This window comes from Manis javanica, chromosome 7 (genome assembly GCF_040802235.1).
Source record: "Manis javanica isolate MJ-LG chromosome 7, MJ_LKY, whole genome shotgun sequence".
NCBI lineage: Eukaryota > Metazoa > Chordata > Mammalia > Pholidota > Manidae > Manis > Manis javanica.
This window is the reverse complement of record NC_133162.1, coordinates 127,688,220-127,704,248: the sequence shown is the minus strand read 5'-3', so window position 1 is coordinate 127,704,248 and position 16,029 is coordinate 127,688,220. Positions and strand designations below refer to the sequence as shown.

Sequence of the window (16,029 nt, the reverse complement as noted above, 5' to 3'; positions counted from 1 at the left end):
TAGTGGGATGACATATTTAAAGAACAGAGGGGAGAAAAGGTATTAACCAAGCATTTTATATCTAGAAAAACTATTTTTTAAAAATGAAGGAGAAATTAGGATATTCTGAGATAAAAGCTAGGGGAGTTGGTTGCTAGTAGAATTACCCTGTTAAAAAATGATAGAGTCCTGCAGGTTCAAATAAAAGGGCAGTAGACAATAATTCAAAGCCATTTCAAGAAATAAACTTTGGTAAAAGCAACTACGTAGGTAAATATAAAAGCCAGCATGATTATATTTTTGGTTTGTAACTCCTCTTTTCATTTCCTACATGATTTAAAAAACAAAGGCTTAAAAATAATTATAAATCTATGTTAATGGGCACACAATATATAAAGATGAAATTTGTGACTACAACATAAGGGAGGGAACTAAGATATATAGTTATATATTATCAAAACTAAATGGGTATTAATTCTAATTAGATTGTTATAAATGTAAGTTGCAATTGTAATCCCCATAGCAACCACTAAACAATGTCTAAACAATATGTAAAAGAAAATGAGATGGATTAAAAGGGTACACAGCAAAGAGTCAAGTAAACACAAAGGAAGGCAGTAATGGGGAAATGAGGAAGAGAAAAATGGTATAAGGCATAAAGAAATCAAATAGCAAAAGTCAAAATAAGTCCTTCCTTATTAGCAATTACTTTAAATATACGTGGATTAACATCTCCAACCATAAGTCAGAGCTTGGCAGAATGGGTAATAAAACATGATCAAATTATATGCTTACTTTAGTGTCCAAAGACACAAGTAGGTTGAAATTAAAGGGTGGAAAAAATTTTTCCATGCAACTTTTCCATGTAACCAAATTTTTTCCATGTAACCAAAATAGAGATGGGGTGTCTATACTAATAACAGACAAAATAGTTTTTAAGTCAAAAATGTTACAACAGACAAAGAAGGACATTTTATATCCATAAAAGGGGCATTCATCAAGAAGATATAACAGCTATACACATATACACACCAAACATTAGAGCCCGGAAGTATATGAAGCAAATATTGACTGATGAAAAGGGAAATAGTACTACAATAACAGTTGGGATGTCACTATACCACTTTTACTAATGGATAGAAAGCCAGAATTTCAAAAACATTATAGATGACTTAAGTAATAGTATTAAGCAACTAGACCTAAGAAACATATATAGAACACTCTACCAAACAGTAGACTACACATTCTTCTCAAATGGATATGGAACCTTTTCCAGGATAGATCAAATGTTGGACCACAAAATGTCCCTGTATATTTTAAAATACGGAAATCATATAAAGTATATTCTCCAACCATAATAGAATGAAGCTAGAAATCAATAGCAGAAGAAAAAGAGGAAATTTAACAAATATGTGAAAATTAAACAGCATATGCTTTTTGTGTATTAAAGTAGCATTTATATACAATCTTATGTTGGTTTCAAATACACAACACAGTGTTTCAACATTTACGTATTTTGTCAAGTTGTCACTCCCTCTAATGTGATCACTATCCTTCAACATAGTAAGATGTTACTGAATCATTAACAGTATTCTCTGTGCTCTACTACCATCCCTGTGACCAACCTGTATTGTGATTGTGAATTATGGTACCCCTTAATCCCCTTCCCCTCCCTCTCTCTCATTACCACCTCCCCCTTGGTAACCACTAGTTCCTTCTCAGTAAACAACACATTCTTAAACAACCAATGGATCAAAGAGGAAATCACAAGGGAAATTAAATTTACTTTGAGATGAATGAAAACAAAATCACACCATATCAAAATTTATGGAATGCAGTGAAAGCAGTTCTTAGAGGAAATTAATAGCAGAAATGTCAACATTAAAAAAGAAGAAAATCTGCAATCAATCACCAACTGTATACTTCAAAGAACTAGGAAAAGAAGAGCAAACTAAACCCAAAGCTAGAAGGAAGGAAATAATAAAAATTAGAGCAGATATAAATGAAATATAGAACAGATAAATAGAATCAAGTCACAGTCAGTTCTCCCAAAAACTAACAAAATTAACAGAAATTTAGCTAGATTTGTAAGAAAAAGGGAGAAAATAACAAATAACATATTTGAAATGAAAGTGGGGATATACCCAAGAGCCAAAGTAACAATGATTAAAAGAGAATACTATGAACAATTGTATGCCAACAAATTAGATAATGTAGATGAAATGTATAAATTCCTAAAAACAAACTACAAAAACCGAATCTAGAAGAATTAGGAAATATGAACAGATCTAATACAAATAAAGAGATTGAATCAGTACTAAAAAACTTCCAACAATAAAAGTCCACAACCAAATAGCTTCACTGGTGAATTCTACCAAACACTTAAAGAAGAATTAGCACCAATGCTTGTCACACTCTTAAAAAAAATAGAGGAGGCAGGAGTACTTCCTAAATTATTCTATGAAGCTAGCATTACCATGACACCATAGCCAGACAAAGACACCACAAGAAAAGAAAATTAAAAACCAATATTCCATATGGATAAAGATGCAAAAATTCTCCACAAAATACTAGCAAACTGAATCCAATAACATAGTAAGTGTGTTATATATCGTGACCAAGTGTGATTTATCCTAAGAATGCAAGGGTGGTTGGTTAAACATAAGAAAATCATCCAATGCTATATACCACATTATAGAAAGAATAAATGGAAAACACCCCACATGATGATCTCCACTGATGCATAAGAAGTATTTCATAAAATCCAACACCCTTTTACAGTAAAAACAAACAAACAAGAAAATGACTCAGAAAACTAGAAATAGAAGGGTATTTCCTCAACATGATAAAGAGAATTTGTGAAAAAAAACATACATAATGTCATATTCAACGATGAAAGACAAAAGTTTTCCCCATAAGGTCAGGAACAAGACAAGGATGATTTCTTTCACCTCTTCTTTTCAATATTGTCCTGGAAGTTCTAGCCAGAGTAATTAAACAAGAAAAAGAAATAAAAGGCATCCAAGTTCAAAAGGAAGAAGTAAAAATATGTCTATTTGTGACATTATTCTGTAAGAAAGAATCCATAGAAATCCATAAAAAAGCTACTAGTACTAATAAATGAATTTACCAAAGTGGAAGGATATAAGAACAACACTCAAAAATCAGTTGTTTCTATACATCATCAATGAACAATCCAAAAAAGAAATTAAGGGAATAATTCCATTTGTAATAGCATCCAAAAGAACAAAACATCTGGGAATAAGTTTAATCAAAGAGACGGAACACTTGTGTGCTGAAAACTATAAAACATGGCTAACAGAAATTAAAACCTAAATTAATATAAAGATACTCGGTGTCCATGGATTAGAAGAATTAATATTGCTAAAATGACAATACTTCCCAAAATGATCTATAGATTTGATGCAATTACTATCAAAATTCCAATGGACTTTTTTTTTTTCAGAAATGGAAAAGCTGATCCTCAGATTTATATGGAATTACAAAGAGCCCTGAGTAGCCAAAGAATACTGGGGGAAAAAAAATTAGAGTTGGAGGACTCATACTTCCCATTTTCAAAACTTACTACAAAGCTACAGTAATCAACACCAACACAGTACAGTCTTGGGATAAGAATAGACATATGATCTGTGGATTGGGATTGAGAGTGATACATATATGGCAATCATATATTTGATAACAGTCTAGTAACTAGAATATATATAAGGAACTTTTATATCTCAACAACAAAAAAACAAACAACCCAATTAAAAAATGGGTCAAGGACCTGAAGACATTTCTCCAAGGAGAATATGCAAAAGGCCACAAGCACATGAAAAGATGCTTGACATCATTAGTCAGGGAAATTCAAATCAAAATCAGCATGAGGTACCACTTCACATCCATTAGTATGGCTATAATAAAAAAAAACAGAATATAACAAGTATTGGCAAGAATGTGGAGAAATTGGAACTATCATACATTGCTAGTAGGAATATTAAAATAGTTCAGCCACTGTGGAAAACTATTTGGCCATTCTTTTAAAAGTTTAACACAGAATAACCATATCAGCTAGAATTCCACTGCTAATTGTATACCCAAAATAACTGAAAATAGGTTCTCAAATAAATACATATAATATGACCATATAAATGCATGATCATAGCAGCACTATTTATAATAGCCAAAAAGGGAAACCAGCCCAACTATCCTATCTATCAATAGATGAATAGGTAAACAAATTGTGGTGTATACATAAAATAGAATATTATTTGGCCATAAAAGAAATAAAGTACTGACACATACTACAACATGGATGAATCTTTAAAACAGTCTGGTAAGTTTGACAGAAGCCAGAAAGAAAAAGTCACATATTATATGATTTCACCTTAATAAAATAACTGGAATAGGTACATCCATTGAAACAGAACATAGATCGGTGGTTGCCAAGGGTTGAAGGGAGCAGGAAGTGCAGAGCAATGGCTTCGTGGGTGCAGGGCTTCCTTTTGGGGTGATAAAAATGTTTTGAAACTGGGGAGAAGTGGCAACTATACAACATTGTGAATGTACCAAATGCCTCTGAATTGTTCACTTTATAATGTTTACTTTTATATTATGTGAATTTTACCTCAATTTTTTCAAAAGGAAAAAATAAGTAAATCTAAATGACCTATGGACTGAATTAATAAAAAGACATCAGTATTGGTTCCTTAACTGTAACAAATGTGTCATATTTTTGTAAGGTGGTAATAATAGGGGAAACTGTGTGGGTCGGGGGCAGGGTGGTATATGGGAACTCTCTGTATTCAATTTTTTCTAAATCTAATACTGCTTTAAACAAAGTTTACTAATTAAAAAATACTTTATTGTCCTCAATAACTCTTATTTAGATCAAAAAGGAGATTAAACTGTTAAAATGACATATTAAAGTTGTAAGATGTAAAGTGTTTCCCAAAGAATATTCTAGCATTAGTACTTTCATTAAATAGCAAGAAAGAATAAAAATAAATGAACCTAGCATTCAACTAAAAAACTGAGAAAAGAGAATAGTCTAATAAGAGGCAGTAGAAAAATATTAGTAAGGATAAAAGCAAAAACTAATTACTTAAAAAAGAGCTAACCATAAGAGTGATAGATTCAAGAGATTAACTCTTTGACATGTCCAATAAGAAAAAAAAACAAAAAGCAAATGGACAAATTTAGTAATGAAAAAGTGTTATTCATCAATATAGTTATGGTGGTGATAAAAAAAAGTACAAGAGAATACCATGTAAGCTAATACATTTGAAAAATTTGATAAAAAGGATAGTGATATTAAACAACCTAAAACTATGTGAAAAAGTTAGCATAAATCCCAAATAGATCAATAACAATAGAAAACAGTGGAAAGCTTTTAAAGAATTACTTCCAAAGGGTGCCAAGGACAAACAATGTTAAGATTTGCTCTTTAAACATTTAACTCCCATTAAACTTTTAAAAAACATGGTAAATTTTGGTATTTTTATTAGAAAATAAAAATACAGATTAGTTTTACTTAGGAATATGAAAGCAAAAATTCTCAATAAATTACAGGTACTTCTTTTTCAGCATACATTTTCTTAATATAAATTGGTATAAGATTAATCAATTTGGACACACATTTAATACCACTGTTGGTTATAACTGAACTGTGACCTACAACTAGCACTGTCTTAATAGGGAGAAAGCTTTTTGCACAAACTGTAGGAACAGCTGCTTTGCTTGAGTATCTGGTTGCTCTGCCTGGATAGGGTTTCTTGGCTATGTTGCATTGTTTTCATTCTTTTCTGTTAATTTGAGCTGTGAACTAAATTGTGAAGCCAAAATAATAGAGGAGAGGCGTCTAAGCATGTGGATTGAAGAGCAAATGAGGAAATGTGTAGGTTTAGTTTGTTTTGATCAACTAAGTTATTATTTTAACTGAGAAATAACAAAATATACTTTGTAACTATAAACCTACCTTTATGACTGAGGCATTATTTTTGACAACACGGAATTCTAAAATAATGCTATTATTATAATGCGCAACAGCAGAGCACTATACAATTTAAAGTAGAAAAACCATAAGTTATCTCTAATGATACCAAAAAGACATTGACCATAGTTTTAACATGAAATCTTGCTATGCTGTTAGTAAACTAGGGTTAGAAGTATATTTGGCAGTTATTTGGTTTTTATGATAAATATATAAATATATCTCAAACAGCCAACATCATTTCTTAATATTAACCACTAGGGAAATTCTCACTGAGATCAGAACAAGACAAGGTTGGCTGCCATCTCCTGTTATTAAACACTGTTCTAGACATTGTGGCCAATGTGGGGAGAAGAAAAAAAAAGAGGGGACAAAATTATTTTTTTCTTATCTAAGCATTATATGTGAATATCCAAAATAATTTAGAACAAATAAAGGATCAATACAATGGCTGGATGCAAGATAAAAACTGCAAAATCAAGAGCTTTCCTAAATGCTAGCAATAATAGGAAAATGGAACAATGAAAGAATGTCCTTACCAAGACAGCATCTCTACCATACGCAGGAAGAAGAAACAAAATATACTGGGATACATTTTACAATAAACAAAGAACCTATGTTTCATAATACATGGAGAGAAAGAACACTTGCAGACAGGGAGGCTCTCTACACTAAAGATGATTGTGTACCTCAAATTAGTATCTAAGTTTCATGCAATTCCAACTGGAACATTTTTAGATTTATTGTAAGTAAATTTTACAGATTTATTTAAAATATTCTAGTTGGCCATATCTTTCATTATCACAAGTGCTTAAGAGAAATAACTGGATGTTGCTTTAGGGCCCTAGTCGGCTGCTAGCAGGAACCGCAGTCAGGATGGATGTGGTGTGCAGCCCTATGTCCCCCTCTGCATGGAGGCAGACTCGTGTGCATCTGTGTACAGGTGGGAGAGCACCCTGCAGGGAGGAAAAGGGAGACGTAGGAATGACTTAAGTTTCTGTGAATGACTTGGCTTCTCTGTGACTTGCCCAAGTCATCTTTCTTTTTCTCCATATCTTTTGAAGTTTGGCTGAGACATCCCACAATCCTGTTTCAATAGTGTAAGAAGGCACGGCAATGGTAACAGAGCCAGGGAGTGAGAAGTGACAGGAATTTATGTTTAAGCCCTGGCTCTGCCACTTAACTGCTGCAAGATCCTAAGACCATTTTCCTTCAGCAGACATTCAATGAATGACAGCTATGAATATAACAAGAGTGATAATGATTCTTGATTCCTAAACTTTTTGAACTATCAACTTTTTCCTAGATTATTTTTAAGAAAATACTATACAATTTTTAATACTCATTTTTGGTTGTGGAAATAAAGGCCAATTGGTAATAGAATAAGACTGGATTTCTATGATTGTGTACATTTTCCAAGCTAGGAAATGTCAAGTTTTCTATAAGGTTAAGACTTTACTGAAAAGAAATGTTCATTAACATGTGTTTCTTAGGAGATGAAGAAGTACTAAACCTGAGTTAATGTTTGAGTGGCCGCACTATATCAGTCCAGAATTGATCTTAAAATATTTAACTAAAAAAAAGTATGAATTTGTCTTTCAACCTAGTAAGCTGAATGTAACTTAACATGCCAAATACATAACTCTTAAGTCTTACATTTTGTTTCAAAAACCACTCATTGAGGCTGACATTCCAGATATAAAGTTAAAAAAAATCACTTCAACTGAAGACATAAATTCGACCTTGAAAGTTGAGAAGAATGTGAAAAGATCACAGTATTTAAAATTTTCCTTTAGTTGTCCCCATTTCTTAAAGGCCAAATTTCCAACTGTGACAATGACTACAAAGGCATTATTGAATTATGTCATGAATTACTCACTTAACAGAAGTAAGAGTAGAACAAATCTGCAACACTTCAGTTTATGACAGCCCGGGACTTTGTTGCGTTGAGAATCAGTAGGAGCTACTAAAGCTTTGGTTACCTCCTCCAGGTTACAAGTCCTCCTTCACAGACTATTGCTCTTTAAAGACGCAGGCAGTTACGGGGTCTGGAAACCTTATCTCTAGGCTCCAGAAACGCTGCCCTAACTGTCCTGAGCTCTCCCTTGTGTTGAATTGGGAACTTCCACTGAGAAATCCCCTAACTTGAAGACTTCCTTATTTGTAGCTATCAACAGCCAATCGTGGCAAGACATTGAAATGAAGCAAAGACTACCAAAAAATTTCTGTAAACCACCCGTGACTGTAGCTCTGACTTCCTTTTGAAGCAAAGATACTTTCCGTGAATAGTTAGGGTATTTTAACAAAAACCCAGAAATTGTAAATAAAAAAATATTTTTGGATTAAGCACATTTTCATGAAAGAAAGTTTAAAAGTAAGTTTAATTAATAAATGGCTTTTTTTTTTGGCTTTGAAGAAGTCATTTTTTAACATAAGAGTATTAATAAACTAGATTTGACTATAGCTGTCTTTGCTTCATGGCCTACATGGATTCCAGAACCTGACCTCAGGTACTTAGAAGAACCATGAAGCAAAAAAAGGCTTTTAAGACAGCTTTCTTCTTGGGAACTAAGGTTTACTGTTCATGTGGATGAGTGTATGTTCCAGCACACTCGGGAAGTGCTTTACAAATGCATGTATTCTTCTTAGGCTACTTGGAGCAAAACGTCAAGTTTTACATGCAAATGGAAGGCAGCATAAGCACCACAGATATTTTTCTTTGTTATAAATTTTAGAGCTGGAAATGTCCTTAGACACCATCTGTTTCATTTTCTTTTTATTACAGGTGAAGAAATGGGAGGGTAAATGCTCAGTCACAAAGAAAGTTAAAGGCAGCTGAGTCTTTGAATCCAAGTGCATCTTTTTCACTGTACTGTAGTCTCAGCATATTGTTATTGAACAGGAAAAAGACTGTAACAAAAAAAATTCAGTCTCCTTGCTCCTTTCCTGCATTGTGTAGATGCGTCTGAGACCTTACCCGAAATTCCATAGTGGACTAGAATTTAGAACTTCTGATTCTCAGTCTAGTTTCTTTTCCACTTTAGAATGCTGCCCTCTTTTAAATTAGGTGTTAAATAAGCCCAAGATAGTTTTTACTTTTTATGAAATTATTCTATAAAAAGGAAACAATTCTGAAAGTATCTAAAATGATGAATAAGCTTATGACTAAAAACATTCCATTTACTCTCTAACATGTAATGAAGTATTAATTTCTTTAGCATCTTGGTGCTTTATAACTATTTTACTGATATCAAACATTCAACTTATGTGCAATGGAAAATTGAAACTTATCTAATACCATAAATAAAGCAAAATAAAACAAAAATGTCATATAGCCACAGTGAAAGGAAAACCTTCTTATCAAGACTTTACATTTTTGCATGAGCAGGATTTTAAAAACACAGCTTTAAAAAAAAAGTAGTGCTGACTATTTACAATAGCCAAGAAATGGAAGCAACCTAAGTGTCCATCAGCAGATGAATGGATAAAGATTTGGTACATATACACAATGGAATACTATTCAGCCATAAGAAGAAAACAAATCCTACCATTTGCAACAACATGGATGGAGCTAGAGGGTATTATGCTCAGTGAAATAAGCCAGGCAGAGAAAGACAAGTACCAAATGATTTCACTCATCTGTGGAGTATAAGAACAAAGAAAAATACTGAAGGAGCAAAACAGCAGAAGACTCACAGAACCCAAGAATGGACTAACAGTTACCAAAGGGAAAGGGGAGGATGGGTGGGAAGGGAGGGAAAAGGGGGGGAGAGAAAAAAAAAGGAAGGGGGCACCATGATTAGCATGTATAATGTTGGGGGAGTCACGGGGAGGGCTGTACAACACAGAGAAGACAAATAGAGATTCTATAGCATCTTACTACACAGATGGACAGTGACTGTAATGGGGTATGTTGGGGGGAGTTGGAGATGGAGGGAGTCTAGTGAACATAATGTTCCTCATGTAAAATTGTAGATTAGTGATACAAAAAAAAAAGTAATGCTGAGATCTTAACTTGGAATCCCCCTTTGTTCTCTTCATTCTGTGTCCCTTCCCTCTTCTACTTACTTTGGCATGTGAGCTTGGCTGATGTACAAGCTCCAGCAGAACTTGCTGGTAGTACTGGATATTGGGCCCCAAACTGGTGGCCCACTGCTTGCGTGAGGGTCTTGAGGCTAAGACAGAAGAGCTATAGTTAGAGATGCTTTTTGAGGAAAATTCTGTCCGAGTGCATGGAATTTAAAACCTATGACACTAACTAGTTCTGACTCTAGGTGAAACACATGAGGCCAATGAGAGGTTTTATCTTTGTTGTCTTTAGTGGTTCCTTTTCCTATAACCTCCCCTTCCTTTATTCCTCTCAGAGTAATAAACCATGTGACCAGGGCAGATAGAAATGCTAAGGTTCCTGCAGGGGAGGAAGGAGTAAACTGGTACCAAGCCAATAGTGGCATAAGTTAGCATACAATGAAGGCAGGAGGGAGTTGGGGGTGGTGGCACAGAGCTCCAAGTCCAAAATATTGGATGGGAGGCCAAAGTCAGGTCTCCATCCAGGAAGAGGTGAATGGCCAAAGGGTTGCTGATCTTAATGAAGACAGTGACATGTCCCATCGTGGAACAGCAAAGTTTAACTCAGGGTAGGTCTGGGTGAAAGGCCTCCCTGACAAGTCCTGGAAAGCAGTGTTCCTTGGTGAAAGCAGATGGCAAGAAAGCCAGGGCCTTTATTGCTGACTGGGATTCAGGGATAGGCTGCTTCTTTCAGGAGGGGACCCAAGTGCCTACAGCTCTGGCCAAGAAGCTAGTTAGGCAGCTGGGCTGCATGGAGTAGGTGTTTGATTGATAAACTTGGTTCAGATGATCATATGGGCACGTGTAGGAGGAATCCATGTTCCAGGCATAGGATTTAGAGAGCAGCAGAATTTTCTAGCCTCTACTTGCTGGTGGGCTGATGCACCAGGATTTTTATTGGCCCATGGCCAAAGTAGGGCTGGGACCTGTAGGGATGTTGGGTGTTCTTTTTTCTGCTAACACCCTAATCTCTGCACTGGGGGGAGTAGCTTATATCACTAATTTAGAACCTAACATAAATTTATGCCAAAGAGTTGCTTCTCCAGTGGGCATACTTGCATTTTATGTCTTAAAGAGTTGTAGAATTAAAGGTGCCCCCACTTACCGAGTACACATAGCTAGTAAGTGGAAACCAAAGTATCTGTCTTCAATGTCTGTGCTTTTAACAACTTTAGTGTAGTGCAGGTGGGATGTCCATGGTAGGGCACTTCATCTAATAAAGATTCCCTCATTCACTGATAGCATGGAATTTTAGAGGAGGTGAAAAGAAATTCAGGTATTTTTCCTACCAATTTTTGTTCCTTCTTGTGCCCAATTTTGAAAGCTTCAGACTGATGAGAAGTTAATGAAGTGAATTTCCTGGCTATAGTGAATGGGGGAAGGAGATTTGGTGGAAGTAGGGAGGAGGTAGGGAAGGAAAATACACCTTAGAATTCTTGTATTTAAGCTGTAATCTAAGTTAATGACTGCCTTATGTCAATAGGAACAGGTAGTTAGCATGCTTGCTCAATTATTTATTTAATAAACTTTTCTTATCTAGTATGTATTAAGTTGTCCTGGATGTAGGGATTTTTAAATGCTTTTTCTTGCCCTTAAGGAGTTCATAGACCTTAAGGAAGAGACAGACAGGCAAACAACATTTTCTTCTGCTTGTTGCCACGGACAAGAGCAGAAATACATGCAAGGGGCTGTGTGGGCAGAGAGTTCTCAGAGCTGGAGCAACCATGAAAGAGATGCGTAGACATCCAGGAACCGAAACAAGCAAAAGGATCAAGTGTTAAACATGTATTTTATAGCTTTTTCTACATTCTCAGTAAATTCACTGTGATTTCTTTTAGGCTAAACTTGTGCCATTTTGCTTGCTTCCATAGTCTTATAAGTAAAATTTTTCTAAAAATATTAATGTGCTTTTTACTGTTGTAGAAGATTATTTATAGTCTTGATGATAGGTAAGTACAGTTTAGTATTCTTGGCATCTATCCTTAAACAGTAGATCTATGAGTTATACAGATAGACTGAGAGTCTAAAAGTACCTTCGACTTATTATTTTTGAGAAGAGGGGTAAAAGTAAGACTCTGGCTTTCCCAGCATTCTGTCCTCCTCATCATATGATGGCTACATATTTTTGGCTGTCACATGAAAGAGGACTCTTAGTGGTATATGGTGAAAATAAGATTGATAGAACAAAAATCCAGAAATATCTTGATAATCTGAAGCTGTAGGCTGATGCCAACAGGATTAATTATAAAGTTGTCTAGTTACTACTCCCATCTCTACCATCATCCTACAAATAAACAACAACAAAAACAGGAAAGAATACATAGGCCCAAAAAGGGGATGATGAGATGCAATTTAGTAGCATTCATACAAAAATGACTCAAGAATTTTACTTGAGGTGGTAATCTGGGGATGCTAAAAAATTTCAAGATGAATGGGACCTTAGAATTTCCTCTACAATGAGGGAAGGACAAGTCCTGCTTTCAGACGCAACTTCCTGGGTACCAGTCTTAAAGAAGGCCATAGACAAACCAGTTACTAAATACTCATCCATATTACGTGTGCATGATTGTCAGAATGAGGATGTTTAGTTTAAAGAAAATGAGAAGTCAGTAACAGTATTGAAATATCAGTTAAATTCTTCTGTCTAGCTTCAAGGTAGACCTCAGTCCAGTAAGGAGGAACTACAAGGAAAACAAATTTTGGTTCACTACAGAAAGATTAACATTCAATAATAAGAAGATGAGGCAGGTCCCTTGGCAGGTAATCAGTTCACTGTTGCTGAGAAAAATCAGGCATAAGATGAATGACCACTGCTTGGGAATGTTGAAAGGGCATTAAACTCTCAGATGAGAGGATAATGACCAATACCTATGTAGCATTTACTGTGGGCCTGGAACAGTTCTAAGTACTTTACACTTAATACTTTAAAGCTAAAATACTTATTACTTTATCACTTCATTTAATCCTTCTAAGTACCCTCTGAAGAAGGTACTCTTTGATTGACACAAAAACTGAGGCATCAAGAACTTAACCAACTTAACCAAGTACACATAACTAGTAAGTAGAAACCAAGGTATCTGTCTTCAATGTCTGTGCTTTTAACAACTTTACTATAGTGCAGCTGGAATGTCCATGGTAGGGAACTTCATCTAATAAAGATTCCCTCATTCACTGATAGCATGGAATTTTAGAGGAGGTGAAAAGAAATTCAGGTATTTTCCCTACCAATTTTTGTTCCTTCTTGTGCCCAATTTTGAAAGCTTCAGACTGATGAGAAGTTAATGAAGTGAAAATATATCACCTCCAATCCATGCTCAATACCTACCAATTTGGTCTTAGGATGGGCATGTAAGAATGGTATAATTGGAGAAACAAGAAGATGGGTTATTTCACTGAGCATGATACCCTGTAGATCCATCCATGTTGCTGCAAATGGCAGGATTTGTTTTCTTTTTATGGCTGAATAATATTCCATTGTATATATACTACATCTTCTTTATCCATTCATCCTTGATGGGCACTTAGGTTGCTTCCATATCTTGGCTCTTACAAATAGTGCACCAATAAACATAGGGGTGAATATATCTTTTTGAGTAAGGGATTTTGTTTTCTTTGAGTAAATTCCTAGAAATGGAATTATTGGATCAATTGGTATTTCTATTTTTAGTTTTTTTGAGGAACCTCTATACTGCTTTCCATAGCAGTTGCTCCAATTTACATTCCTACCAACAGTATAAGAGAGTTCCCATTTGTCTGCATCCTCTCCAGCATTTGTTATTTCTTGTCTTTTGGATAGTGGCCATTCTAAATGGTGTGAGATGGTATCTGATTTGTGGTTTTAATTTGCATTTCCCTGATAATTACAATGTGGCACATCTTTTCATGTGCCTGTTGGCCATTTGTATTTCTTTGGAGGAATGTCTGTTCAGGTCCTCTGCTCATTTTTTAATCAGTTTATTTGTTTTTTGGGTGTTAAGGCATATGAGTTCTTTATATATTTTGGTGTTAACTCCTAATCAGATGAGTCATTTATGAATAAATTCTCCCATACTGTAGGATGCCTTTTTGTTCTGCTGATGTTCAATTTTTTCCTTTCTAATCTGTTATGTATAGCAAAGTAAGTCTCATTAAAAAAAAACCCATGATACTTTCTACAGGGTACAAGGTGAGCTATCTACATCTCCATAAAAAATGTCTATAAGTTGATAAAATTTCATCAGGGAATGAAAGCAATTCACTATTGAAAGGTTGTTGCAGGTATACATTCTACTTCTCTGTCAGCAGCCAAGGTAGCAATACATTTAGTTTATTGCCAAATAGCCATTTTATTTTGGTCTGTGTATTGGGATTTCTCCTGCCTAAGGTTAATGAGAACCACCAGCTAAAAGAATGAGCCTCACAGGAATTTTCTTTCTAAACTGAGAGACCCAGAAAAGTGGTTTAGCTATTAGAATAAAGAAAATGGAAATTACTTGGCTTCCTCACAGAGATCCAGAATTTATAAATGGTAGAAAACAAGTTTGTATCACCTGAAACATATTTCTTTTGGATTTATGAATTAATGAAATTGAAATTGCTGTGCTATGCTTAAGGTCATCAATAATTTTCTATGTAAGCACACATAGTACAGTAATTTAGTCCTGATACAGTTTCTAGCATTAGCAGGATTAATAGTTCACACCTATAATTCTGTATAAATGAGGAAATAAAAAACATGTTAGCCTTTCTATAACCTATAACACACAATGACAGCAAGAAAGAAATTAGAGAGGAAAAGAGAAAAGAGGGAAACACAGAAAGGATAATCTATAAACTCTGGGTTTTTATATGGCTTTAATAAAATAAGTCAGACTTTCAAAGAGATCTGCCCTTTGAAAACTGCTTGGCTTGACTCCAGGAGTATGTTGGGAGGATTAACTGGGTGAAGCTCACAGAGAGATTTCAAGGTTCCTTGTGTTTTATTTATTCTCTCTTTTTTTTTACAAGTTAAATTCCCTTTTAATTTGTTCATATTTGGAAGCATACCAGAGCCAAGATGAAAGATTCAATAAACATGAGTTCTAAGTAAAATCACAAGCTATCTTTTTGAGGGGGAAAGCTTGAGGTAGTGCTAGGAGTGTTGGAGTAATCATGTTTGTGTGTGAGTGTACACCTGCTATTCTTTAGATAATCTGGTTGAATCCCTTCACTTCAAAAAAGAAGAAAGTGAGACTCAAAGAGACTGATTTTCTCAATATTGAGCAGCTGATTGATGGTGTTGACAGATTTCTACTGACATTAGAGATCCTCGCTCCAAAGTGCTTGACTATCTCTGACTTTATTATTTGAGGATGCTTTTAAGGTTTAGAAGCTGAGTGGGGTGCAACTGGCAAACTTTTTCTAATTATTACATTAGAGTAAGACCTGTGTGCTTTGTCTTTTCTCTTGTCATTGAGTTTCATGTTTTAAAATATTGTTTGAATGGGGAAAACACTTTCTAAGAATACCTCTTTCCCATGTCAGTTATTTATTCATTAGTCTTTCATTCATCAGTTGCTCTCTACTGATCAACTAAGGGGAGAGGGAGCCATGGAACCAAGTTCCATGGCATTTTCTGTAGCAAAATTTGCCATAAGAGGAAAAAATTACCTCTTTCTTGACAGGCATTCTAACAGGCGAGTTAGGCACATTGGTGGTGGAGTCATTGCCTAGGTCCCAGATCCTGATTCATTCTTGAATAGCTCCTTGCCTGAATCTTCTGATAGTTTTTAGGATTGAATGAATCAGTATATGTAAAGCATTTAAAACACTAAGCATTTGGTGAGACAATATAAGATATCTTTTTGTTGTATTCCTTGTTATATTTTTTCAGTCTATAAAGTTATAGTGTGAATTTTATACAAGTATTGCAGGAAACCCAACAGAGGGAAATTAAATTATTTAAGCAATATCTTTTTCTTCATCTATACAACATTCATATTGCCTTTCCTCTTCTTCCTTGTAGCCTATGT

General features: G+C 34.8%; 1 protein-coding gene and 1 long non-coding RNA gene across 3 annotated transcripts in view; one reads left to right on the top strand and one right to left on the bottom strand.

Moving 5' to 3' along the window:
* TANK (TRAF family member associated NFKB activator) overlaps positions 1–8,093 on the bottom strand; it is a 79,537-nt gene extending 71,444 nt beyond the window's left edge. The window contains exon 1 of the mRNA XM_036996005.2: positions 7,851–8,093. The gene's annotated coding sequence lies outside the window, so the exon portion shown is untranslated. The remainder of the gene's footprint in view (positions 1–7,850) is intronic.
* LOC140850499 (uncharacterized) overlaps positions 1–16,029 on the top strand; it is a 291,177-nt gene that overhangs the window by 6,491 nt on the left and 268,657 nt on the right. The window lies entirely within an intron of this gene.